Raw genomic sequence first — 25,101 nt, 5'->3', positions numbered from 1 at the left:
TTTCTTTATCATGTAGAATGAGGGGAAACTGAAATATTGCAAAGCCATCCAAAATTAGAACTAGTACCTACAAGTTAGAAACGTTTAAAAAGTTATTTAATAAAAATAAGACAAACTTAAGACATATAAAACTATTTACATTGTTCCAAAGTTTCTATTTACATTTGTCAACACATATTTTCACACAGAATCATTGGCCATGTGCTTTCCTGGGTTCTGTTTTTAACATTATTTGATAGAAATATTTCTACTTAGTGATGATGTTCATATTCTTATTTAAACAGCGACGTTTTATCTTTGTGCCTTTCACGTATTTTAGTTGTTACTCTAATTTTTCACTGTGAATATTGTGTGATTTTACTCCACTTGAACTATTTCCTTGAGGAAGAGAAAGTCCTGAATTACACACTTTCATAGTTTCTGTTCCAGATTGAGCCGATCTGTGGTTTCAACAGAACTAAAAACTAAGTGTTCAGGTTTTCCCATAATCTTGATGTCATTTAGTTTTATGATTTTAAAATTACTTTTCCTAGCTTAAAAAGCTTTTCCGAGACTGAAAGTTTCTTGTTTTTTTTACTTATGTCACTACCTGGGAGAGGGGGGCCCAGGCACTTTGAAAAGCAAAGTTTGAGATGTGAACAACAGGTAACCCACGCTAGCTCGCAGCTGTCCCAGAAGTGCCCGGCCCCGCCTCTCCCTCGGCGGGTCCCCGCAGACTCACCCCGCCAGCCCGGGGCTGCTTTTTGGACGCGCCCGCCAGGGGTCAGCGCAGCCTCAGCAGCGGGCTCCGGCGTCCCACAATGCACCGGGCGCTCGGGTCCGGAGGTTACCGAGCTGCGGCTAAGGCAGCCGAGCCCCGAGGGTTTGCGGGCGTCCGAGGGGCGGGGCGTCCTGGGGGCGGGGCGTCCGAGGGGCGGGGCCAGGGCCGCAGCTCCGGCAGCCTTCACTCGCAGCTGCGCCTCTCCTGCGGCCAGCCGCTCGGGATCAGGTTGTGTCTTCCCCGGCCTCGGAGACCTGTCCACCTGGCGCTGTAGCAAGGTAGGGGGTGCTCTCCCGGACCGTCCCTTTTGGGGGGTGTGAAGTCTTTTTTTTCCTAATTGTGCCAACAGGAGAAGTCTTAACGTTGCTAATATTTAGAGATGGAGCTACCAGTTTCGCTCGGAGGAATCTATTTCAAAAGTCTTCTGTTTCCGTCCCATCATCCCTGTCCCCCCCGCCCCCCCGACTCTGCTGGGCTTTGGGAAACCTGATTTGGGGAGTCTGTGCCGGGGTAATTTCAAGCTCTTGGTTCATCCCTCCTGTCTTGTGTAGGGATGCAAAAACTCCGGGGTGGGGTTAGAATGAGTGAGAACTTGTGTGGGTGTGGGCTGCGTGTCTTCAGAATGTGTGCCTTTGTGAAAACTCCTAAAAAGTTAGATGTCCATAGGGGTCTAATTCTCGGGGTGGGTGTGGGTCCTGAGTCCCCGCTGTTTCAGGTACTCAGTGAGTGGCGTCTCTCACATGCCCGCCTCCGCCACCCTAGAGCCATCAGGAGGTTGCTGTCCTGTGATCTAAGCCAGTGGGTGTCCTCAAGTTCTACACCCCAGAACTACTCTCCAGGACAGTGCTTCCCAACAGTCCCTGAGCGCCACACCCCAGAGCGCCTCAACCCAGCTGACCCTAGTTTGGGGATCCCACAGTTCGAGCTTTTCAAAAAATAAAGTTAGGCAGATAGAAGGCACTGGAATATGCGGGCACCTGGGATAGCTTAAGCTTGTTGGGGTCTGTCCTCCTCAGCCTGTTTTCTGGGTCACACTGCATGGCTCCATGCATTTGGTCTCACTTCCTGTTACCCCAGAGCTCCCCTTGGTAAAAATGCCAATCTGAAATAATCCTCATCTGAAACTTGCGATTCTAAAGTGAATCCACCTTTGCCCACTTGTAAAGGCTCAGAAAAGCACTTTAGTCCTCTGATCCCTAGCTCTGATGTAAAATAAGTTTTAGTTTTAAAGGTTTATTTTTCTTTAAAACCCTCGCCCAATAAATATCAGTTGATTGCTTTTACTTGTGAAATCCAAGCAGTTTTATTTGTTGTTTAGTAATAAAGATTATGACTAGGAAGACCATCTAAACGATATAGTCTTCAGGTGAACATGATCCTAATTAACAAATTAGCTGATAGTGCAAGAGGCAGAAGATGGGAAATCAGGGAAGCTTGGTTCTAAAACATTTCTGCCTCTGAGAAGTCTGGACGACTAAATTGCCTTTATTTTTCCTTCAAAATGTAAAATGCTGTGAGCACAGGTTCTTTTTTTGCTAGACACGCCTCTTGATTTGAGATAACAATCAGAAACAAGAAAATTCTTTCAAACAGTTATCATCTCACCTATGCCCAAGGAAAGAAGGTAAGTCTAGGAGTTGTTAGGATTCTAAATCTTTGTTAAGCAGAAACTCTTAATGATCCTTAAGCCCATCTCTGGGTACTTTCCCCCAGGAGTGTCTGTTCTCCATCAAATATGAAATTATGAATTTCTCATTATGTATAATACTTTGTATTTGGAAAATATTTGTATTTTCTACATCTAACGTTAATATTCATTTAAAAGCATTGTGTATTTGTGCATAAAATGATACAATCTTTAAAAGATTAAAAGCAAGATAAAAAATTTTCTTAGCTAGTATTCATCAGTGATTCCCACCGTAAGGTCCTCAGTTAGTGGCAATAAACCCCAAAGATAAAACCACAATCTAGAAAGTCAGTAATAATCACCAGCACGCATAAGAACTAGAGGGCACTGTTTGAAGCTTAAAAGGAGCCGTTTAAGGACATGTTAAAAGATAACCTTGAACAGGGCTTCCCTGGTGGCACAGTGGTTGGGAATCCGCCTGCCAATGCAGGGGACATGGGTTCGAGCCCTGGTCCAGGGAGATCCCACATGCCACAGGGCAGCTAGGCCCACGTGCCACAACTACTGAGCCCATGTGCCACAACTACTGAAGCCTGCACGCCTAGAGCCAGTGCTCGGCTACGAGAGAGGCTACCACAATGAGAAGCCTATGCACCGCAACGAAGAGTGGCCCCCGCTCACAACTAGGGAAAGCCCATGCACAGCAGGGAAGACCCAACGCAGCCAAAAAAAAAAAAAAGATAACCTTGCCCAGTAGATTGCAAGCATCATTTAAGGCTTCAGCTTCAAGAGATTCATATGGAAAGACACTGACACCCATACAATGAAACTTAAATACCAATTCATGGGTTCACTAAAAATAAGCAGATCAGATGATTCCCACATCAACTGTAAATACTGTATATGCACTTTAGGTTAATTTAAATAATTGTCCCATTGCTTTTACGACCTTCCAATGCCTTGATTACTTCAAAACTGGAACAGCTGGCACTGTTCTTGCTTCTGAAGGAGGTAAATTAAGAAATTGACCTCCAGCCACAGACTGGAGTTCACAGGATTTAGCACAAACAAGCAACTCATGAGGAACTCAGTTCTTGGGCAGATACTTATCAAGCACCTACTAAGTGCAAGACTGGACTCATTACTTTAGCCCACTCATGAAAAATAGCTTCAGGGATGATCTCTTATCAGGGGTCCTGTCATCAGGGCCATGCACGTAGAGGTCAGGCTATTTCTCAGATGCCAAGGAAGCAAAAATATCTCTCAGAAGAACCATGAAGACCCGAGGAGCTCAATTTAAAAACATCCCACTTATTTTAGAGGGAGAAGGGATAGAGGAAGTACCTTGAAATATTTCCCTTTTGGCTCCCATCCTTTGTGGTGCCAGTTTTTGAAAAAAACTCTTCATTATATAATGATACTAATTATTCTAATACTAGTCATGTAATATGAGACTTTAGAAACAGTTATCCTGATGAACTCAGGAGTTAACCTCGTGAACTATTCCAACTTTCCAATAACAAAAGCACCACCCTGTTATTCATATATATATATATATATATTTGTTCAGTAAACATCCTAGCACTGTGCTAAGGCCGGAAATGCAAAGATGTATCGTCTAACCCTTGACGTTAAGAAGCTGATCGCGTTGGGGAAATCAACCCACAGATGGTTGTAATGAAGCGTGTACTTGGGACGGCGATAGATAATTGCTCCTGGTGCCGTGGGCCTCGAGTCTAGTCTGGTGGAGTCAGGAAAGGCCCGGAAATGTTGGAAATTAGTAATTCTAGGATGACTCACTTTTAGCCAACACTGGGGGAAGAGTGCTCCAGGTGGAGGGGACAAGCATTAAGAAGATCATGGGGGTAGAGTGGCAAGATCTGAGAAGTAGACTGAACACAGGAAGGCCTGGTGAGGGTGAGGGGAGCCACTGAAAGCCTTATCAGGAGGGACAGGATCCTGTCTGCTTTAGGAAGCTCACTCTGAAGCTGGAGTGGAGTATAGACTTAAGAGGCCAGGAGGCAGGAAGAACTGCTAGGAGACCATAGCAGAGATTAGGAAGGAAATGAGGAGGGCTTAGCATTTGTAGAAAGCATGACCCTTTCCAGCTGTCTCATCCGTTACGTGGTTTGGTTTTCATAACCACCCTTTGCAGTCAGTAGGGTGATATTCACAGCTTCATTTTCTAAGTGCTTACCTGGTGCTTTGTGTACATGATCCCTGACCTTTATAAAAACCCTGAAAATTAAGTATTATTGACCTACTTCACAGAAGTGGATCCTGAGGCAGGGTCAGGCTCAGACCCAGGTCCTGTGTCTAAAGCAGGACTTATTCTAAACAGCAGCTGGATCCTGCTTCTCTAGAGAATGAGGCAAGACAACCCTTCTGGGCAAATCTACACCCGCGAAACATCTCTCAGGAGTCAGCATGACAGTATGACTGCACTGGCCAGCTCTTTAAGCAATTCTGTCTCTGCATTTAAAAGTCCCATGGAACAAAACAGTGTGGCAGTTCCTCAAACTAGCAAACAGAGAATTACTGCCTGAGCCTGCAATTCCACTTCTGGGTGTACACCCAAAAAAAGTGAACGCCGGGACTCAGATACTTGTACACTTGTGTTCATGACATTATTCACAGTAGCCAAAAGGTGGAAACAACGCAGGTGTCCACTGATAGAAGAATGGATAAACAAAATGTGGTCTGTACATACAATGAAGTATTATTCAGCCTTAAAAGGAAGGAAATTCTGACATGCTACAACATGGATGAACTTTGAGGACATAATGCTCAGTGCAATAGGCCAGTCACAAAAGGGCAGATGCTTTATGATTCCACTTATGGTCAGATTCACAGAGATGGGAAGTAGAATGGTGGTTGCCAGGACAGGTGGAGAGGGGGATGGGAAGTTGCTGTTTAATGGGTAGAGAGTTTCAGTTTGGAAAGACGAAAAGAGTTCTGGAGATGGACGGCGGTGATGGTTGCACAACAGTGTGAATGTATTTAATGACTCTGAACTATACATTTTAAAAAGGCTAAAACGGTAAATTTTATGTGTATTTTTCCAAAAAAAAAGAGCAAGTGACTTACCCAGGGTCACTGAGCAAGTTCAGGCAGAAGGAGAATTCAGAGCAAAAACATGGCCTCTGCCAGACAGTCACACCTGGTAGTGACAAGGAAGCTCTTTGGGCAGAAGGAGGTGTGCTCTGGCTTTCTTTTTAAGCAGAAAGAGAAACCAAGTTTTCCATTGTTATCAGCCTTACTGCAGCAAATTCACAGGATTCCAATCGCTGAAGAAACATGGGTGCTTAGAACCTGGTATTTGGTTGCTGGCTTTGTCTAGGTAATCAAGGTGGGAAACTGGTGATAAGTTGGATTTTGTTCATTCATTCATTCATTTCATTCATTCATTACCAAATATTTGAGGGCCTGTGTTGTACCAAATATCCTCTCCAGTTTCCAACTTTTCTGTCTAGTTACAGCCATCTGCCAGCTTTATTCTAGATGCTCTGCCAGTTTCCCTTGGACATAAAGTCCTAAGTTATATAAACCTTCCTTGATTCCTGGAAAGATCAATAGGGGGAACGGGTAGGGTTGAAGGGAGATGATATGAGGTAAAGTGGGAGGTACCAAATGCCTAAGAGAGTTGTGATTCCAATGAAGAAGCTGCTAAGCGCTATAGGAGTCCCATGAGGTGTGTCCAGGGGCTGCAGGTGCAGAAATATTGAGTGCAGCTCATGTACCTCACCCCTGGCATAGACCAAGTGTGGGCACTGCCTAGAGTCTTTTTTTTTTAAATTGAAGTATAGTTGATTTACAATGTTGTGCTAATTTCTGCTGTACAGCAAAGTGACTCAGTTTATACACATGTGTACATTCTTTTTTCATATTCTTTTCCATTATGGTTTATCCCAGGAGATTGGACATAGTTCCCTGCGCTATACAGTAGGACCTTGTTGTTTATCCATTCTAAATGTAATAGTTTGCATCTACTAACCCCAAACTCCCAACCCATCCCTCTCCTGCCCCCCCCCCCCCCGCTGGCAACCACAAGTCTGATCTCTATGTCTGTGAGTGTGTTTCTGTTTCATAGATAGGTTCATTTGTGCCATATTTTAGATTCCACATATCAGTGATATCATATGGTATTTGTCTTTCTCTTTCTGGCTCCACTTAGTGTGATGATCTCTGGGTCCATCCATGTTGCTGCAAATGGCATTATTTCATTCTTTTTTATGGCTGAGTAGTATTCCATTGTATATATGTACCACATCTTCTTTATTCATTCATCTGTCTATAGACATTTAGGTTGTTTCCATGTCTTGGCTATTGTGAATAGTACTGCTGTGAACTTTGGGGTCCATGTATCTTTTTTTTTGCTGTGTGGGGGCCTCTCACCATTGCGGCCTCTCCCGCTGCGGAGCACAGGCTCCGGACGCTCAGGCCCAGGGGCCATGGCTCACAAGCCCAGCCGCTCCGCGGCACGTGGGATCCTCCCGGATCGGGGCACGAACCTGCGCCCGCCGCATCGGCAGGCGGACTCCCAACCACTGCACCACCAGGGAAGCCCATGTATCTTTTTTTTAATTAAAAAAAAAAATTTATTTTATTTATTTATATTTGGCTGCATTGGGTCTTTGTTACTGCTTGCGGGCTTTCTCTAGTTGTGGCGAGCGGGGGCTACTCTTGGTTGCGGTGCGCGGGCTTCTCATTGTGGTGGCTTCTCTTGTTGCGGAGCACAGGCTCTAGGTGCACAGGCTTCAATAGTGTGGCACCTGGTCTTAGTAGTTGTGGCTTGCAGGCTCTAGAGCGCAGGCTCAGTAGTTGTAATGCATGGGCTTAGTTGCTCCATGGCATGGGGGATCCTTCTGGACTAGGGATTGAACCCATGTCCCCTGCATTGGCAGGCGGATTCTTAACCACTGTGCCACCAGGGAAGCTCCATGTATCTTTTTGAATTATAATTTTGTCTAGGTATATGCCCAGGAGTGGGATTGCTGGATCATATGGTAATTCTATTTTTAGTTTTCTGAGGAACCTCCATACTGTTTTCCATAGTGGCTGCACCAACTTGCATTCCCACCAGCAGTGTAGGGGTTCCCTTTTCTCTACATCCTCTCCAGCATTTGTTATTTTTAGGCTTTTTAGTGATGCCATTCTGACCAGTGTGAGGTGGTACCTCATGGTAGTTTTGATTTGCATTTCTCTAATAATTAGTGATGTTGAGCATCTTTTCATGTGCCTACTGGCCATCTATATGTCTTTGGAGAAATGTCTGTTAAAGTCTTCTGCCCATTTTTCGATTGGGTTGTTTGTATTTTTGTTGTTGAGTTGTACGAGCTCTTAGTATATTTTGGAAATTAAGCCCTTGTCGGTCACATTATTTGCAAATATTTTCTCCCATTCTGTAGGTTGTCTTTTTGTGCTTTTTTGTTTTTTGGTTTTTTTTTATGTTTTCCTTTGCTGTGCAAAAGCTTGTAAGTTTGATTAGGTCCCATTTGTTTATTTTTGTTTTTATTTCTATTGCCTTGAGAGACTGACCTAAGAAAACATTGGTACTATTTATGTCAGAAAATATTTTGCCTATGTTCTCTTCTAAGAATTTTTTTTTTTTTTTTTTTTTTTTGCGGTACGCGGGCCTCTCACTGTTGTGGCCTCTCCCGTTGCCGAGCACAGGCTCCGGATGTGCAGGCTCAGCGGCCATGGCTCACGGGCCCAGCCGCTCCGCGGCATGTGGGATCTTCCCGGACCAGGGCACGAACCCGTGTCCCATGCATCGGCAGGTGGACTCTGAACCACTGCGCCACCAGGGAAGCCCGTCTTCTAAGAATTTTATGGTGTCATGTCTTATGTTTAAGTCTTTAAGCCATTTTAGTTTATTTTTTGTATGGTGTGAGGGTGTGTTCTAACATCAGTGATTTACGTGCAGCTGTCAAACTTTCCCAGCACCACTTGCTGAAAAGACTGTCTTTTTCCCATTTTATATTCTTGCCTTCTTTGTCGAAGATTAATTGACTGTAGGTGTGTGGGTTTATTTCTGGGCTCTCTATTCTGTTCCATTGATCCATGTGTCTTTTTGTACTAATACCACACTTTTGATTACTGTCACTTGTCTGAAGTCTGGGAGAGTTATGCCTCCTGCTTTGTTTTTTTCCCTCAGGATAGCTTTGGCAATTCTGGGTCTTTTATGGTTCCATATAAATTTTTGGATTATTCTAATTATGTGAAAAACGTCATGGGTAATTTGATAGGGGTCCCATTGAATCTGTAGATTGCTTTGGGTAGTATTGCCATTTTACCAATATTCTTCCAACCCAAGAACATGGTATTTCTTTCCATTTCTCTGAATCCTCTTTAATTTCCTTTATTAATGTTTTATAGTTCTCAGCATATATGTCTTTAACCTCCTTGGTCAGGTTTATTCCTAGGTATTTTTTTTTTTGGTGTGATTTTAAAAGGTATTGTTTTTTTACATTCCCTTTTTGATATTTCGTTGTTAGTGTAAAGAAACGCAACCGATTTCTGAATGTTAACCTCGTATCCTGCTACTTTGCTGAATTCATTTATTAGATCTAGTAGTTTTTGTATGGAGTCTTTAGGGTCTTCTTTATATAGTATGGTACTGCCTGGAGTCTTAACGCCTGCGTGGAGGGTCAGGGTGATAGCCACAGCAGAAACCCCAAAAGGCAGACAAAAAGAGCAATACATGGAGACAAGCAGTGGTACAAAAAAAGAGAGTGATGTGGAAGACAGTGCAATCTGGAAAAAGCCCAACTTTTATGGAATGACTTCCCCATCTGTGCCTCTAAGGATAAAGCCTGGTTGGCTGTTCACAACTATGTGCATAAATGTGAATAGAATCTTTTTTTTTTTTTTTGCGGTACGCGGGCCTCTCACTGTTGTGGCCTCTCCCGTTGCGGAGCACAGGCTCCGGACGTGCAGACTCAGCGGCCATGGCTCACGGGCCCAGCCGCTCCGCGGCATGTGGGATCTTCCCGGACCGGGGCACGAACCTGTGTCCCCTGCATCGGCAGGCGGACTCCCAACCACTGCGCCACCAGGCAAGCCCCGCGAATAGAGTCTTTTAAAAAAATCCACAATATTTGGACCTGTCTGCTTCTAGGAGATATGAAGTATAGGATACGAGGTAAAGCATAACTTTAAAAATAAGGCACTGGGGTAGTTTGGTAAAACAAGCACTAGATTTGAAATGACGTGAGGAGGAAGGGCACATCGGGAGAAGCAGGGTGCTTGGTGTATAAGAGACGCACAGTCTATTCTAGCTATTTTTAAAATATAAAACAAAAATGGTCATAGCAGTGAAGTGGAAGTAGGTCCTACTAGGCATCTGAGATGAGACATTTTGGCGTGGGATTTGGTTTTAAGTTTCTTGGAAGCCATGGTATAAAAGGAAACAGGTTGGGTTACATCATTTTCTTACTCTGGCAAGATAAAGTATACAAATTCAGCTCTAGAGGAGACAGTTTTTTTCCTGGAACTAAACTCAGGGGAGGATTTACCACATGGGCTCTGTTGAATACAGTTTTGAAGCTGTGGACAGCATCTTCGATAACGTTTTATAGGTCAGCTCTGAAGACGTCATGCAGACGAATGGGTTTTACCTTTGGTGGAAACCATCTGGAGGCAAAACTGAACGTGTGAAGTATTTTTTGTTAGAATGCTGTAGCAGGGCTTCCCTGGTGGCGCAGTGGTTCAGAATCCGCCTGCCAACGCAGGGGACACAGGTTTGAGCAGTGGTCCGAGAAGATCCCACATGCCACGGAGCAACTAAGCCCGTGCACCACAACTACTGAGCCTGCACACCTAGAGCCCATGCTCTGCAACAAGAGAAGCCACCACAATAAGCCTGAGCACCGCAACGAAGAGTAGCCCCCGCTCGCCACAACTAGAGAAAGCCCGCACACAACAACTAAGAACCAAAGCAGCCAACAACAAATAAATAAAATAAATTTATTTTAAAAAAAAAGATTAAAAAAAAAAAAAGATTGCTGTAGTGGTGGGATTCCAGACAGTCACTTTCAGGAAGTTACCTAAGGATGAGTCATTAGAAGAACCTGGAGAAGTGGGCTGAATTGGACACCTGAGGAGGAAAACCTCTAACCCTCAGTTGAGCTCGGTCATTTGCATTGTTCTCATGGGGTAGAGGATCCCTTGGCAGGAAACCAGAGCTAAGTGGTCCAACAGGCGTTTAAGCTTTGAAGCAAGAATTGAATAAGGCCTGTGCTGATCTTGACACCCCATCGGCCTCACGTCTGCACCAGAGACAAAGCAAGTGGTAAGCTGTTCAGTGCCAACATGGATGGGTAGAGGAGAGAAAGAGGGCTTGGGCTGAGCCATCTGTGTACAAGTTCTCATCTGGAGCTAGAACTTTGTGAAGCAGCTAAGAGATCTGGGACCTGTGAGCTGTTCATTTTTATGCTTTTTACTGTTTGCTTTTTGTTTTGTATTTGTTTGCTCTTCCCATTTGTGCTTTAGCGAAAATTTGCTTTCAACAATTCTAATCTTGGCTAAGCCAAGGAAAAAAGTGATTGGTTCACACCTGAGCCAGGATAAAGTTCAAACTTCTTACCTGCTCTTGAGCGAGGCAGTGTCTGGCCTGGTCCCTCCTCACTTGCTTAGACTCATCTTCCGACCTCTCCCTACACCCTGTGCTCTACTTGTGCTATGCAACCTACAGCCCCCCCAGAAGTAAGCCTGTTCCATGTCTCAAGAGTTTTTTTTTTTTTTTAATTTTAATTTATTTATTTTTGGCTGCATTGGGTCTTTGTCGCTGCACGCGAGCTTTCTCTTGTTGCAGTGAGCGGGGGCTACTCTTCGCTGCGGTGCGCAGGCTTCTCATTGTGGAGTCTTCTCTTGTGGCAGAGCACGGGCTCTAGGTGTGTGGGCTCAGTAGTTGTGGCATGTGGGCCCTAGAGCACATGGGCTCAGTAGTTGTGGTGCATGGGCTCTATGGTGGCAGGTTTCAGTAGTTGTGGTGCACTGGCTCAGTAGTTGTGGAGCACGGGCTCTAGAGTGCAGGCTCAGTAGTTGTGGCACATGGGCTTAGTTGCTCCGCAGCATGTGGGATCTTCCAGGACCAGGGCTTGAACCTGTGTCCCCTGCATTGGCAGGCGGATTCTTAACCACTGAGCCACCAGGGAAGCCCCTCGTGGGTTTTTACACTCTGCTGTTCCCTCTGCTTCCCACTCTTCCTCACCTTCGCTGCCCAGAGAAATCGTCATCCTTCAAGACTCTGCTGAAGTGTCGCCTCGTCCAGGAGGCCCTCCTAACCCTTTCTGCCCATTCTGGAGGAGATGATCACGTTCGCCTTTCCACCCCCTCTGCCTCCTGTCTCAGCTCCTGTCACTCTGTATTGGCATCATTTACTGAGTCTGTGAATCCTTCAAGGTTAGGGATGAGGTTGTAATCTTAGCTCGTCACCTTGCTTCTGGCACGTGGTAACCTAGATGTGTGAAGGCTGAGGAGAGAATCAGAGTACTCTGAAGGGCCAGGAGGAATCAACTTTCCAGCTTAAGAACCTGGAAATGATAAGTCAGAAGTGAGGCAGATAGGGCTTCCCTGGTGGCGCAGTGGTTGAGAGTCCGCCTGCCGATTCAGGGGACGTGGGTTCGTGCCCCGGTCCGGGAAGATCCCACGTGCCACAGAGCGGCTGGGCCCGTGAGCCATGGCCGCTGAGCCTGTGCGTCTGGAGCCTGTGCTCCGCAACGGGAGAGGCTGCAACGGTGAGAGGCCCGCGTACCGCAGGGAAAAAAAAAAAAAAAAGAAGGGCAGATAAATGAAAACCCAGGCAAGGAAGGCCTTGGATAGGAAAGTTCCCACCTGGGTTTTTTTTTTGTTTCTGTTTGCTTTTTCTTTATGAAGAATATTGAATAATTCAGTAGTAAATACCCTCAACTATGAAAGACAAAAAAAAAATGCTCTTCAGAGTGTTTACATCATACCTCTCTGAAGATAGGTATCACAAGACTACATCGTAATTTGGAAAAGACATTTCAGGAGGGGTTGCGACAGTATGGTCCAGAAACTTTGTTGAGGATGAAACTAAATATAAGGATAGAAGTTGAAAACGTGGATGACTAATGTGATCAGTAGATGAGGTCTTCAAATACAGTTATCTCACATGAGCTCTTATCACTCTTAACTGAAACTTCAGTCTTGATACTGGAAAGGACCTTATCTAGTGGCCTCTTGGTATTTGGTATTTGTTCAACCCAAGGGTTGTATCTGCTCTTAAGAGCATTGTTCCGGGGACTTCCCAGGTGGTCCAGTGGGTAGACTCTGCACTCCCAATGCGGGGGTCCTGGGTTTGATCCCTGGTTGAGGAACTAGATCCCACATGCATGCTGCAACTAAGGAGTCCGCATGCTGCAACTAAGGATCCCACATGCCGCAACTAAACATGCCTCAGTGAAGATTCTGTGTGCCGCAACTAAGACCCAGCGCAGCCAAAATAAATAAATAAATAAATATTAAAAAAAACAAAAAATATTGTTTTAAAAAAGCATTGTTTTGGTAACTTTGATCTCTTAATTGGGTGGTCACTGAGATCCCAAGACCTTTATTTTACGAGCACAATTTGAGTTTGGTTTTGTGTTTAGACCCAGATTCGTTTTCCCGTTCCAGCCTTCTGAATCTTTTCCGCCGCTCTGGATTCTGTCACATCATTTTGTGAGATCTTCCTGTGGTTTATCTCCATCAGGTTGGCAGTTTACTATGCAGAAAAGCTGAGTGTCCTGTCAGCGAATGTAAAAGTTCCTCTTTTAGATCAGTCATGAAAACGATCCCAGTACACACTAACATTTTTTAATTTATGAAAGAGATAATTTATAAATCAGTTGCCTCATTGTGATCAAACATTTACTTTCAGATTCCATCCTTTCCTCGACGTACCAGATTTGGGGGAAACTATGGAATGGTTTCTGTCATCCAGTGGGCCCTCGTAGCTTCCAGTCAATTCTGTGTTTTCCTAGTCTCTCTCATTCGCCACGGCACAGTTTCAGATGGCTTCCGTTCTCTTTAAGCCTTCCACCCCCAACCCCCCCCCCTCCACCTCTGTTCACCTCATCCTCAGCAAAGGGCCCCGCCCGCTACTTTCTGGAGAAGATGGAGGTTGTCAGACAGTCGCATCATCGAGTTCCTGCTGCCACTGCCAGGACGCCTAGTTAATTCCGCCCGCATCCTTCTCTCTGTCGGCTTCCAGTGAAGAGGTGTCCTTCCCTTGAATTGGGGCCGACCTTTAAGTCTGTGCTTTGTCCTGTGCTCTGGACCTTCTTCCTCCTCAGGGACTCCCCCAGCTGACTGTCCCCTCTCCTGTATCCTCCTCGTTAGCCTTTACACATTCTCCCTCCTCATCCGTCTGAAAGCATCTCCCTCCACAGCCCTTCCCTTCAAACTCAGTGCCTTGACTTAGAATTGTTTCTGTTCTATTTCCTCACCTCATTTCAGTCTGGCTTGTACCACCACCCCTCGACTGACACTGTCCTCACCAAGGCCACCAACTACTGCCTTGTGGCTAAACCCAGTGCATACATCTTGGTCCTTGTCTGCCGTATCTCTCTAGAGCATTTGGCTTTACCGACCACATGCATCTCTGAAAACCCTTCTGCTGGCACTGCAGTTTCCTGGGCTCCTCCTTTCCTCTGTCTTTCTCATTGGGCTCATCTTCCTGTGTCGCTTCTTCAGTGGTGGTTCTACCCTGGTCTCTCCACTCCCACTGTCCCCTCTCTTCCCAGGATTCTTTTGGTTCCAAGTGACAGACCTCAATTCACATTGAACTAAACAGGACTTCCCTAGTGGTGCAGTGGTTAAGAATCCACCTGCCAATGCAGGGGACACGGGTTCAAGCCTTGGTCCGGGAAGATCCCACATACCGCGGAACTAAACCCATGCACCACAACTACTGAGCCAGTGAGCCACAACTACTGAGCCCGCAAGCCACAACTACTGAAGCCTGTGCGCCTAGAGCCCGTGCTCCGCAACAAGAGAAGCCACTGCAATGAGAAGCCCTGTGCAATGCAACTGGGGAAAGCCCACGCACAGCAACTGAAGACCCAATGCAGCCAAAATTAAATAAATAAAAAAGAAAAAACAAATTAAAAACCAACCGAAACACCACCACCACCAAAAACCACAACAAGGGAAATTCTTTGATTCATATGCCTGCAAAGTCCAGTAGTAGATCTGGGATAGCTGGTCCAGAGATGTGCCATAAGGATGTCAGAAACAGCTTCACCCTCTCTGTCTCTTAGCTTTGTTTTCCATTGTGTTGGCGCCATTCTAAGGTGGCCTCTTTCTAAATGATGGCAAGACTTCTGCCAGCAACTCCAGGCTTCTAGCCAATCCTCTTAGGAAACACAATGGAAGATTTTCTACCCAGTTTCTGAAGCTGGAAGTCTAGGAATCATTTTTGACTTCTGTTCCCACACATCTTAATCACCAAGTTCTCTCCCGTCTTCTAAGTATCTCTGCATCCCCGTTGCCAGTGTTTTAATTCAGGGTACCATCTTTTGTCTCGATTCCTGCAGCAGCCCCCAGTGATTTTCTTCCTTGGGTCTTGCTGCCCTCCGACCTTTTCTCCACATCACAACCAGGGTAATCTTTCGAAAATGTTACGTGATGGCCCCCCAATGGATAGGAAGTTCAAGACAAAACTCCTTGTTATGTTCCGGAAGGCCTTGTATGATACAGCTCCTGCCTACTTCTCTTTTCACATCATCCCTTATTCCAGGCAATTCAGCCACAGATGCATGCCAGACTAGCCAACTCCCTCCTAGCTCTGCCTTTTTCATGCAGTGCTCCTTCCATCTGGACCATTTTCCTCCTGGCCCCCCACCTAATGAGCCTCTTCTTATCCATTCAGGTCTCACATTAGATATAACTGTATTGAGAAAATCCTTCCAGGAATTCCCTGGCGGTCCAGTGGTTAGGACTCCATGCTTCCACTGCAGGGGGCACAGGTTCGATCCCTGGTCAGGGAACTAAGATCCCGCAAGCCGCAAGGTGTGGCCAAAAAAAAAAAAAAGAAAAGAGAAGAAAAGAAAAACTCTTGGCAGAGAAAATCCTTCACACTGCATTATGTACACACTCTTCCTACAAGAATATTCTTTTTCCACCTTAGCAATTATCGCATTTTATTGTCATTGCTCGTTAAATCGTCGGTATCCCTCAGCAGACTATAAGGTCCATGAAGGCAGAGATTTCCCTTGTTTTCTGAAATATCCCCAGCATCACAGAGTAGACACTTGATAAATATTTGTTAAATTGTAAAATAAAATGAGATGTGATTGTAGTAGGTGATTTTAGAATCTAGATTGATTCGCTAAGCTACTGGAAAGTCTGTAATGTCTACTGCTTTTCTTTTTTATATGCTTATTGGTTTTCTTTTAAAAATAGTAGAGTTATAGAATTAAAGAGGATCTTAGTAATTATCCTGCACTAATTCACTTCACTTGACAGGTAAGGAAGAGGGAGCTCAGAGGGACTTAGTAATTTACACAAACCACGGAGCTATTCACGGGGGTCTAATTGGACTGGAGCTCAGAGCTCCTGACTTTTAGTGCAGCGCAGCCTCCTCTTCACCATGATAGCAGCACTTCTAACAGATTAGTGTAGTGCGATTTTTATTTTATAACATTTTGCCTTTTTAAAAAATTTATTGATTTTCGGCTGCGTTGGGTCTCTGTTACTGCGCGCGGGCTTTCTCTAGTTGCGGTGAGCGGGGGCTACCTTTCGTTGTGGTGCGCGGGCTTCTCTCATTGCGGTGGCTTCCTTTGTTGCAGGGCACGGGCTCTAGGCACGCAGGCTTCAGGAGTTGCAGCATGCGGGCTCAGTAGTTGTGGCTCTCGGGTTCTAGAGCGCCAGCTCAGTAATTGTGGTGCACGGGCTTATTTGCTCCGCGGCGTGTGGGATCTTCGCGGACCAGGGCTTGAACCCGTGTCCCCTGTACTGGCAGGCGGACTCTTAACCACTGCGCCACCAGGGAAGTCCCTGTAGTGCGATTTTTATTTTAATTCAAAGGAAGCTTATCGCCGATAGCCTCACACGTTTCCCTTCTTAAGATGTACTTGCCGATCTTGTACATCTCGGTGGATTCTGACAGTTTTTCAGGATGCAAATCTCCCTGGTCTGTAGATGCCTAAGTATCCTGTAGAGTCTGTCCTCTATGCCATTGGCCCACGAAGAACCAGAAGTTACACATTTGATTCCCTTGTTCCACCGTTTCTCCTTGGAAGGGTAATTACTGAGTAGATGCCATCTGGATTTGATCTGAGGAACACTCACATTGTATAAAAGAAGTAACAGACTTCTGTTTAACTCTTTGTATGAACTACTCTTCTCTCTTCCCTCTGTGAGGCTTACTGACTGATGCCCAGTATGAAATAGGAGCTTGAAAAGAGAACTGCTTCTATAAAAACAATTTGAAGTTTGGAAAAGACTGGGTAGGAGTAACTTTCTAAAAAGAATTATAATAGAATTGGATATGGGTGAGAAAACAAATATTGGGGAAAATTTTTAGTTAATAGAAAATAGTTTTTAGGGACTTCCCTCATGGCTCAGTGGTTAAGAATCTGCCTGCCAATGCAGGGGAGAGATGTTCAATCCCTGGTCCGGGAAGATCCCACATGCCACAGAGCAACTAAGCCCATGCGCCACAACTACTGAGCCTGCACTGTAGAGCCCGCAAGTCACAACTACTGAGCCCGCAAGTCACAACTACTGAAGTCTGCACACCTAGAGCCTGCACACTGCAACAAAGAGAAGCCCACGCTCTCTGCAACTAGAGAAAGCCTGCGCGCAGCAGCAAAGACCAAACACAGCCAAAAATTAGTAAAATTTTTTTAAAAAAGTAAAAAAAAAAGTTTTTATATTAAAAATTTTAATTTATTAAAAAATTTTTTTAAATTAAGGAAACCAAAAATGGAACCTGTCGACCAAAGCATTATGAAACTTCAATTAATTGACCTATTCTGTGCATAAATGTCTTCAAGTGTTCATTTTAAATAAAACAGTTCAGTGTATCTTTTCATTATGGTTCCTGCTTTAAACGGATTATTTCAGTTAACTGAATCGCCTACTCTTCTGCCTTTTGTAGGTGGACATGTTATATGCAGCTGAATCTTTCATGTGGTTATAATTTTGCTTTTGAATTGCATTTAAACTTCTCAAGGGCTAGGAGTGTACCTACGTATTTCATTTCCTGTAGATTTTACCATGGGGCCTAACTCTGCATATGCCTCCGACGATGGGGTTTTATTTCCCTAGCCAACCAGTCTTTCTCACTCTGGGTCAACATTATTATTTTGTTTTCATCTTTTACTCCTTCATTCTTCCTAACTCACGGACATTGTTCCTTCTGAAAAGGAGAGAGAGAAAGGGAATATAAGGAGAGCATCTGCCAACCTCCCTCGGGGGCTTGCCATGTATTTGATACTAAAAAAGAAACTAAAAAGGAAGCGAAAGACAAGTTAAAAATATATTTAAAACAGATGTTTGTGCTTAAATTTAAAAATTCCAAATGCCACCCTTTGACCCAGCAGGTCTACTTCTAGAAGCCTATCCTATGGAAATAATTAAACACATGCAAAAAAGATTTAGCTCTACCATGTTCATCTCAACCTTGTTTATAATGGGGGAGAATTAGGAACAACTTGAATTTTCAACCTTCAATTTTCAAGGACTTAACATTTAAATACAGTGGAGTTCCATTATTTTTAAAAATGCATTTAGTGACATATAAAGATAGTTATAATTTATTAATTGATTGAAAAACAAGCTATAAAATGTACATCCCATTTTTGTAAAAGACAGATGTGCAAAAATGACTAGGAGGATATACGTAAAGATTATATGATGGTAATGAAATAATTTTTTTCTCATTTATGCTTTAAACTTGTTTACAAAAAACTTCTGTAAAGTTATTTTTAAATTAAAAGCTACTCCCGACAAAATAGTTCCTATTAATGTCATTGTTGGATATGACTTTTTTCTTCAGAAGTAATTGATTGTAAATAAATATGTTAATAGTTGAGGTCTTAGGAAAAGGAAAACGTCTCCTCTACTTTCCTGCCTTAATACCACTTTTCTTCCTAGCTGCAGTGGATTCCAAATCAGTAGTTCTGTTAAGCTGGAGGTTTGTGAGAGGGGAGGAGGTGACTGGATTTTATTTCTAGTTTACTAATTCTCTTTATCACCTTGGGACATTTACTTTTCGTCTTTTTGTCCAGTAACCCTCTCTGTAAAATGGGGAGAACTCCTTCCTCGTTACTACCCCAGCAGAGGGATTGAAAACACCAGTGGGTTCCACCCCTGGCCTGGAACATGGCCAGTCTCTGCCACAAAGCCATGATACACATAATAAGTACTAACTTAACAGTAATTCATTGATTCTGTAATAAGTAATAATTCACCTGGCCACCCAGGGTAACCCATCACTCTCACCCTAACTACTGTGAACATTTACTAGATTGTCAAGTGATTCTGAACCATTACTTATTCATTAATTCAACAAATAACTGAAAAATGGCAACTAGGATTCAAATCCCGGCTCTCCCATTTAACTCTGTGAACTTGGGGAAGGAAGTTAATTTCTCTGGGCTCAGTTTCCTCCTTTATAAAATGACTAGTATAATACGTTGTTGTTGTAAGGATTAAATGAGATACAAAATGTGTAACACCCCGCACACAGTAAGCTCTCATGTGTGCCAAATGCTGGGATTCACGTCCATTCAACATTTATTGTTTAGTACAGGTCAGACAATGTTTCAGGTGCCTGGGTTGCATCAGTGAACAAAACAGATTTGCCTGTTTTCATGGAGCTTACATTTCAGCAGACTCAAAGATTAATTCAATGTAGTCCAATCCATGGTTACTGATAATAATACACTATTATTACTATTAGTGTATTATGTGCCAGCCACTGTGCAAACGATTTTCATATATAATCTTATTTTCTCTAACCCTGTAAGGTAGGGATTTTTATTGTTACTTGAGAGTGTGGAAACTGAGCCTCTGAAAGGTTATGTACATACAACTGGCAAATGAGTGGAGGGGCTGGTATTTAGACCAGGTTGTCTGGCTTCACCACCACACCTTCCTACCTTTACTTGGTGAGCCATTGGTGATCATCACTTTTGCTTACGGTTCTTTCTTTCTTTTTTTTTTTTAATTTTTATTGTAGTATAGTTAGTTTCTACTGTACAGCAAAATGAATCAGCTATACGTATACATACATCCCCTCGTTCTTGGATTTCCTTCCCATTTAGGTCACTGCCGTGCATTAAGTAGAGTTCCCTGTGCTATACAGTAGGTTCTGATTAGTTGTCTATTTTATACATAGTATCATAGTGTATATGTGTATATGTGCCAATCTCCCAATTCCTCCCACCCCCTGCCCCACTTTCCCCCTTGGTATCCATTCATTTGTTCTCAATATCTGTGTCTCTATTTCTGCTTTGCAAATAAGATCATCTATGCTTACAGTTCTTTCTTGACATCCTTGCCAACAATTTTTGCTCTGCAGTAGGAGCTGTGAGAGAAAGAAACTTGAGTTTTCTTCATTTGTATTAAAATACTTCATTATCTCTGCAGGAAATGATCAGAGAAGGAATATATGACAGCTCTGCTTAGAGTGTTTTTTTCAATCAATTAGAAATTGCAGCTGACTCCCATCCGTGTTTAGGAAAGAGGTCTCAGTTAGAGGGAGGAGTCGAGGTGCAGCCTTAAGAGAGGAGCGTAGCTGGGGACGGGGAGACTCCCAGTGGCATGGCCTTGATGCTGGTCATCCTACCAGGCTAAGGTGAAGGCAACAGAATTGGTGCCTCCTGTGTCTCTTGGTGTTGCATCGTCTTCATCTTCTGGCTCAGAGTCTTTAGGAAACATACCGCTGCTCCACCTCTAAAGATCCCTCTTCCTTTGCTGTTCTGCAATTGCCCAGTGACCTGGAATGTTCATGTCCTCCAAAGTCATGCTGAATAATACTGCTAGAGTTTAAGAAAGTATTGTTATGAAGTATTTCAAGTATTCAGAAAAGCGTAAAGAATATCATGTACTCACAATTTAGTTTTGCCAAATATTAACATTTTGCCTTTCTGCTCCAGTTCCTTTTTTTAAATAAAAAATACAGATGTAGCTGAAACTCCGCTGTGTACCTCTTCCCAGTTTCACTCCCCTCCCTCCCTCCCTTCCAGAGGCCACCACTGTCCTGAATTATCATTACAATGCGTGCTTTCATCCTGTCGCTTGCTGCCTGTAAGTGCTTGGATAAGCACCCTTACACACGGTGCTCTGAGGCACATTCTTGTACCCATGTCCTTGTACACGTGTGCAGGAGTGTCTCTGGGATGTTGCTGGCCGTCGTGATTGCGCACTGACATGGCCACATTTCTCTCCAGGATGGTTGTACCAATTGATGGTGTGTATAACAGCTTCTCCTCCACGGCCGTAGTCGGGCTTACTGCTGTCTGACTTTTAAAATTTATTGCTAATCTGATGAATGTGAAGTGGTGTCTCACAATTGTTTGTATTTTCCTGATTACTATCGAGATTGAGCATCTTTTCATGTGTTTATTGACCATTTGTGTTTCCTCTTTGTTGAATTGTCTGTTCACATTCTTTGCTTTTGCGTCTGTTGTGTTGTCATTTTTCTCACTGGTTGAAGTAGTTCATTGTGTATTCTGTTTACTTAACCTTTACCAGTCACTTACCATGCAGAGGTCTTCTCCAAGTCCCTTGCTTGTCTTTTACTTTGTTTATGGCATATTTTGATGTACAGACAAGTTTAATTTTAATGTAGTCAACTCTTTTGCAATTTTTATTATTCGTGCTTTTGAGTCTTATTTAAAAAAAAATTTCCCGACTTCAAAATCATGTGTATATTTTCCTCTATTTTCTCTCTAAAATTTTCTAAAAATTTGATTTTCACATTAAGCATGGGATCCATCTAGAATTAATTCTGTCATTGCTGTAAGGTAGGGATCCATTTTTCTTTTCCTTCCACATAGATAATCAACTGGTCCAGCCCCTTTACTGTATAGTCTTTTCTTTCTCCACTGGTTGGTTATGTCTGTCTGATACCAAGTTTCCATAGAGTCAGGGATTTGCTTGGGGCTTCTTTGGTCGATCTAGTTATCTATTCCTGGGCTAATATCACACCGTCTAAATACTATAACTTTTCATGTACGTCTTGATGTCTCATAGGGAGAGGTGGCCTCCCTTGTTGTTCTTTTTTCAAAATTATTTTTTGTTATTCTTAGTTCTTCCATATGGATTTTAGAATCAGCTTATCTACTACTTTAAAAACACTAATCAATACTTGATCTTGATCTTTCCTGGGCTTCATCTAGACCACCATGCTTCTGTTTGCTTAAACACTGTAACAGTATCCCTCCTGGTAAACTTTCACAACAGCGTCTAATTCCTATGTTCACAGGTCAGTTAGCACAGGTTACATTTTTCTTTTTAAACGTAATTGTGGAAAAATATATATAACGAAATTTGCCATCTTAAGCGTTTTAAGTGTGTGACTCAGCACTAAATACATAATGTTGTGCATGCATCATCATTATGGCAAAACTCTGTAACCATTAAGCAATAATTTCCTATTCCTCCCTTCCACCAGCCCCTGGCAACTACCATTCTACTTTCTGTCTGTATGAATTTGCCTTCTTTAGGTTTCTCATAAAAGTATGATCATACAAGGTTGTCCTTTTGTGTCTGGCTTTTTTCCCTTAGTATGGTGTTTTCAAGGTTCATTCATGTTGTAGCCTGTATCTGAACTCCATTCCTTTTTAAGGATGAATCATATTCCATTATACGGATACTCCACATTTTGTTTATCCATTCATCTCATGTTGGACATTTGGGCTCTTTCCCCCTTTTGACTATTGTGAATGATGCTACAATAAACATAGGTGTACAAGTATTTGTATAATTCTTGTTTTCATTTCTCTTGGGTATTTATATAGGAGTAGAATTGCTGGGTTATGTGTTAATTCTATGTTTAACTTCTTGAGGAATTGCCAAGCTGTTTTTCACAGCGGATGCACCACTTTATATCCCCACCAGCAATGTCTGAGGGTTCCAGCTTCTCTACGTCCTCTCCAACACCTGTTATGTCTATATTTTTTATTATAGCCATCCTAGTGGGTGTGAAGTGGTATCTCACTGTGGTTTGCTTTGCAGTTCCCTAATAATTAATGATGTTGAGCATCTTTTCATGTGATTATTTCTCTTCTTTAGAGAAATGTCTATTCAAGTCCTTTGCTCCTCTCCTCCTTGCCCGTGCTTTTAGAGCAGTTTTAAGTTTACAGCAAAATTGAGTGGAAAGTACAGAGAATTTCCATATAACACCCCCCCCCCATGCGCAACCTCTCCCACAATCAACATCCCACACCAGAGAGGTACATGTATTACAGTCGATAAACGTATATTGACAAATCATTATCACCCAAAGTCTATAGTTTACATTAGGGTTCATTCTTGTATACACTCTGTGGGTTTTGACAAATGTATAATGACACGTGTCCACCATTATAGTAGTACATAGAATAGTTCACTGCCCTAAAAATCTTCTGTGCTCCACCTACTTATTCCTCCCTCCCCTTTCATTCCCCCCTTTGCCCATTTTAAAATCATGTTGTTTGTTTTTGTGTTGTTGAGCTTTAGGAGTTCTTTATGTATTCTGTATTTCAGACTCTTATTGTATGTATGATTTGCAAATATTTTCTCCCATTTTGTGTGTTGTCTTTTCACTCTCTTGATAGTGTCCTTTGGTGCACAGAAATTTTTAATTTGCATGAAGTCCCTTTTATCTATTTTTTCTTGTGTTGTCTGTGCTTTTGGTGTCATGTTTAAGAAACCATTGTCAAATCCAAGGGTATGCAAATTTGTCCTTAGATTTTCTTCTAAGAATTTTATAGTATTAGCTCTAAATTTGGGTCTTTGGTTCATTTTGAGTTAATTTTTGTATCTGGTATAAGACAAGGGTCGACTTCATTCTTTTGCATGTGGATATTTCGTTTTCCTAGTACGATTTATTGAAGAGATTGTTGTTTCCCTATTGATTGGTCTTGACACCCTTGTCGAAATCAATTGACCATAGATGTGGAGGTTTATTTATGAACTGTAAATTTTATTCCATTGCTCTATAGGTCTGTTCTTATGCCAGTACCACAGTTTTGATTACTGTAGCTTTTTAATAAGTTTTGAAATCAGGCAGAGTGAGTCCTCCAACTTTGTCCTTCTTTTGCAAGATTATTTTGGCTATTCTGGGTCCCTTGAAATACCATATGAACTTCAGCATGGAGTTTTCATTTCTGCATAAAACACTTTGGGATTTTCATAGAGATGGCCTTGACTCTGTATGTCAATGTGGGTAGTATTGTCATCTTAACAACATTAACTGTTCAATCTGTGAACATGGGATGTCTTTTCATTTATTTAGACTTTCTTTAATTTCTTTCAGCAATGTAATATATATTTTTCACTTATCACATTTATGTTGGTTGTTTGCTGATAGTAGGAAGATAGCAGCATACCTCTGGAATACAGATAAGAGGCTTGAGATGTAGAGTCTTATAAATTTTACCTATAAATGGAGAAAGCAACATAATATTTATTTTTAGTATCAGAATTGGTTTCTCTAGTCATGATCTTTTAGGATCTTTGAATAAGGAAAAAAAAAGATAGAAATGTCTGGGTTACAGATTCTCCGGAGATTCTGTTGACCTCATCATGCTTAGTAGGTCACAATGAGATTAGTTTACTCTATGTTGAATTTGACTCAAAAAAAGAAAATTCAGGAAGAGTTTATTGTTGAATCCATGTTCAAAATGGCAATATCTTTTCTAATTCCATCTTCTATCATCATATTCACATTACAGTCTATATCATATAACAATTCAGGGCAAAATACTTTAAGTGTTTGACTTACTGAATTCCTGTCGTCTTTTGGACCCTAATTTAGTCATAATCCTTCAAACATTCAAATTTACTGGCACATGCCACATACCCCTCCCCCCCATCAAGTTCAACAATATTCCGGGGAGATAAGTTACTCAAATTTTACTAAAATTTTACTAAAAAATTTGAGAATTAACATTCTCAAATTTTCTGTCTCTTTAAATACAGAGTCTGGCTGTACTCCGTCCCAAGGAAGAATGACTCCATACCTTTTCCTTTAGATAATGGTCTGCATCAAAACAGTGCTTAATAAGGAAAACAGAGAACAGTTATTTAATCAGTTCTTTCAGGCTTAGAGGAAAAAAATGGCATATCTTTGGGAGCCAAAGCAAGGTTGGAAGAGGGATGCAGATTTAGCCTCCTGGCCCTCTGCACTCCACTTGCATTTGTATATTGACCTTTGTAAGGTTAGCACGAGTCCTCTAATATTAGCATATATTGAAGTCCCTTAGCATCTTGGCATTTAACAATCTGTCACCTGATTTAATCTTCACAATACGTCTGCAAGATAAATACTATTATGCCTGTTTTATAAGAAACTCAGCCTCAGAGGGATTGGATAACTTGCCATGGTCATGCAGAGAGTAAGTGACAGGGCTGGATTCAAACCAGAGCTGTCTGGTTCCAAAACCCATGCTCTCGTCTTGTCATTTTCCTAGTCTTGGCTTCATTAATCTTATCTTTTGGTACTAAAAGTCCTTCTCTCTTCAATAGGTATTTGGCAAAAAAGGACCCAGGC

At 42.6% G+C, this 25,101-nt stretch overlaps 1 protein-coding gene across 2 annotated transcripts in view; it reads left to right on the top strand.

The window, feature by feature from the left end:
* The first annotated feature begins 911 nt into the window (after nucleotides 1-911).
* EXTL3 (exostosin like glycosyltransferase 3) overlaps nucleotides 912-25,101 on the top strand; it is a 123,371-nt gene continuing 99,181 nt past the window's right edge. The window contains exon 1 of one of the 2 annotated variants that reach the window (XR_012332370.1): nucleotides 912-1,038. The gene's annotated coding sequence lies outside the window, so the exon portion shown is untranslated. The remainder of the gene's footprint in view (nucleotides 1,039-25,101) is intronic. The other variant, XR_012332369.1, reaches the window with a different exon arrangement.

This window comes from Tursiops truncatus, chromosome 6, assembly GCF_011762595.2.
Source record: "Tursiops truncatus isolate mTurTru1 chromosome 6, mTurTru1.mat.Y, whole genome shotgun sequence".
NCBI classification, from domain to species: Eukaryota; Metazoa; Chordata; class Mammalia; order Artiodactyla; family Delphinidae; genus Tursiops; species Tursiops truncatus.
This window is presented reverse-complemented; position numbering and strand designations above follow the sequence as displayed.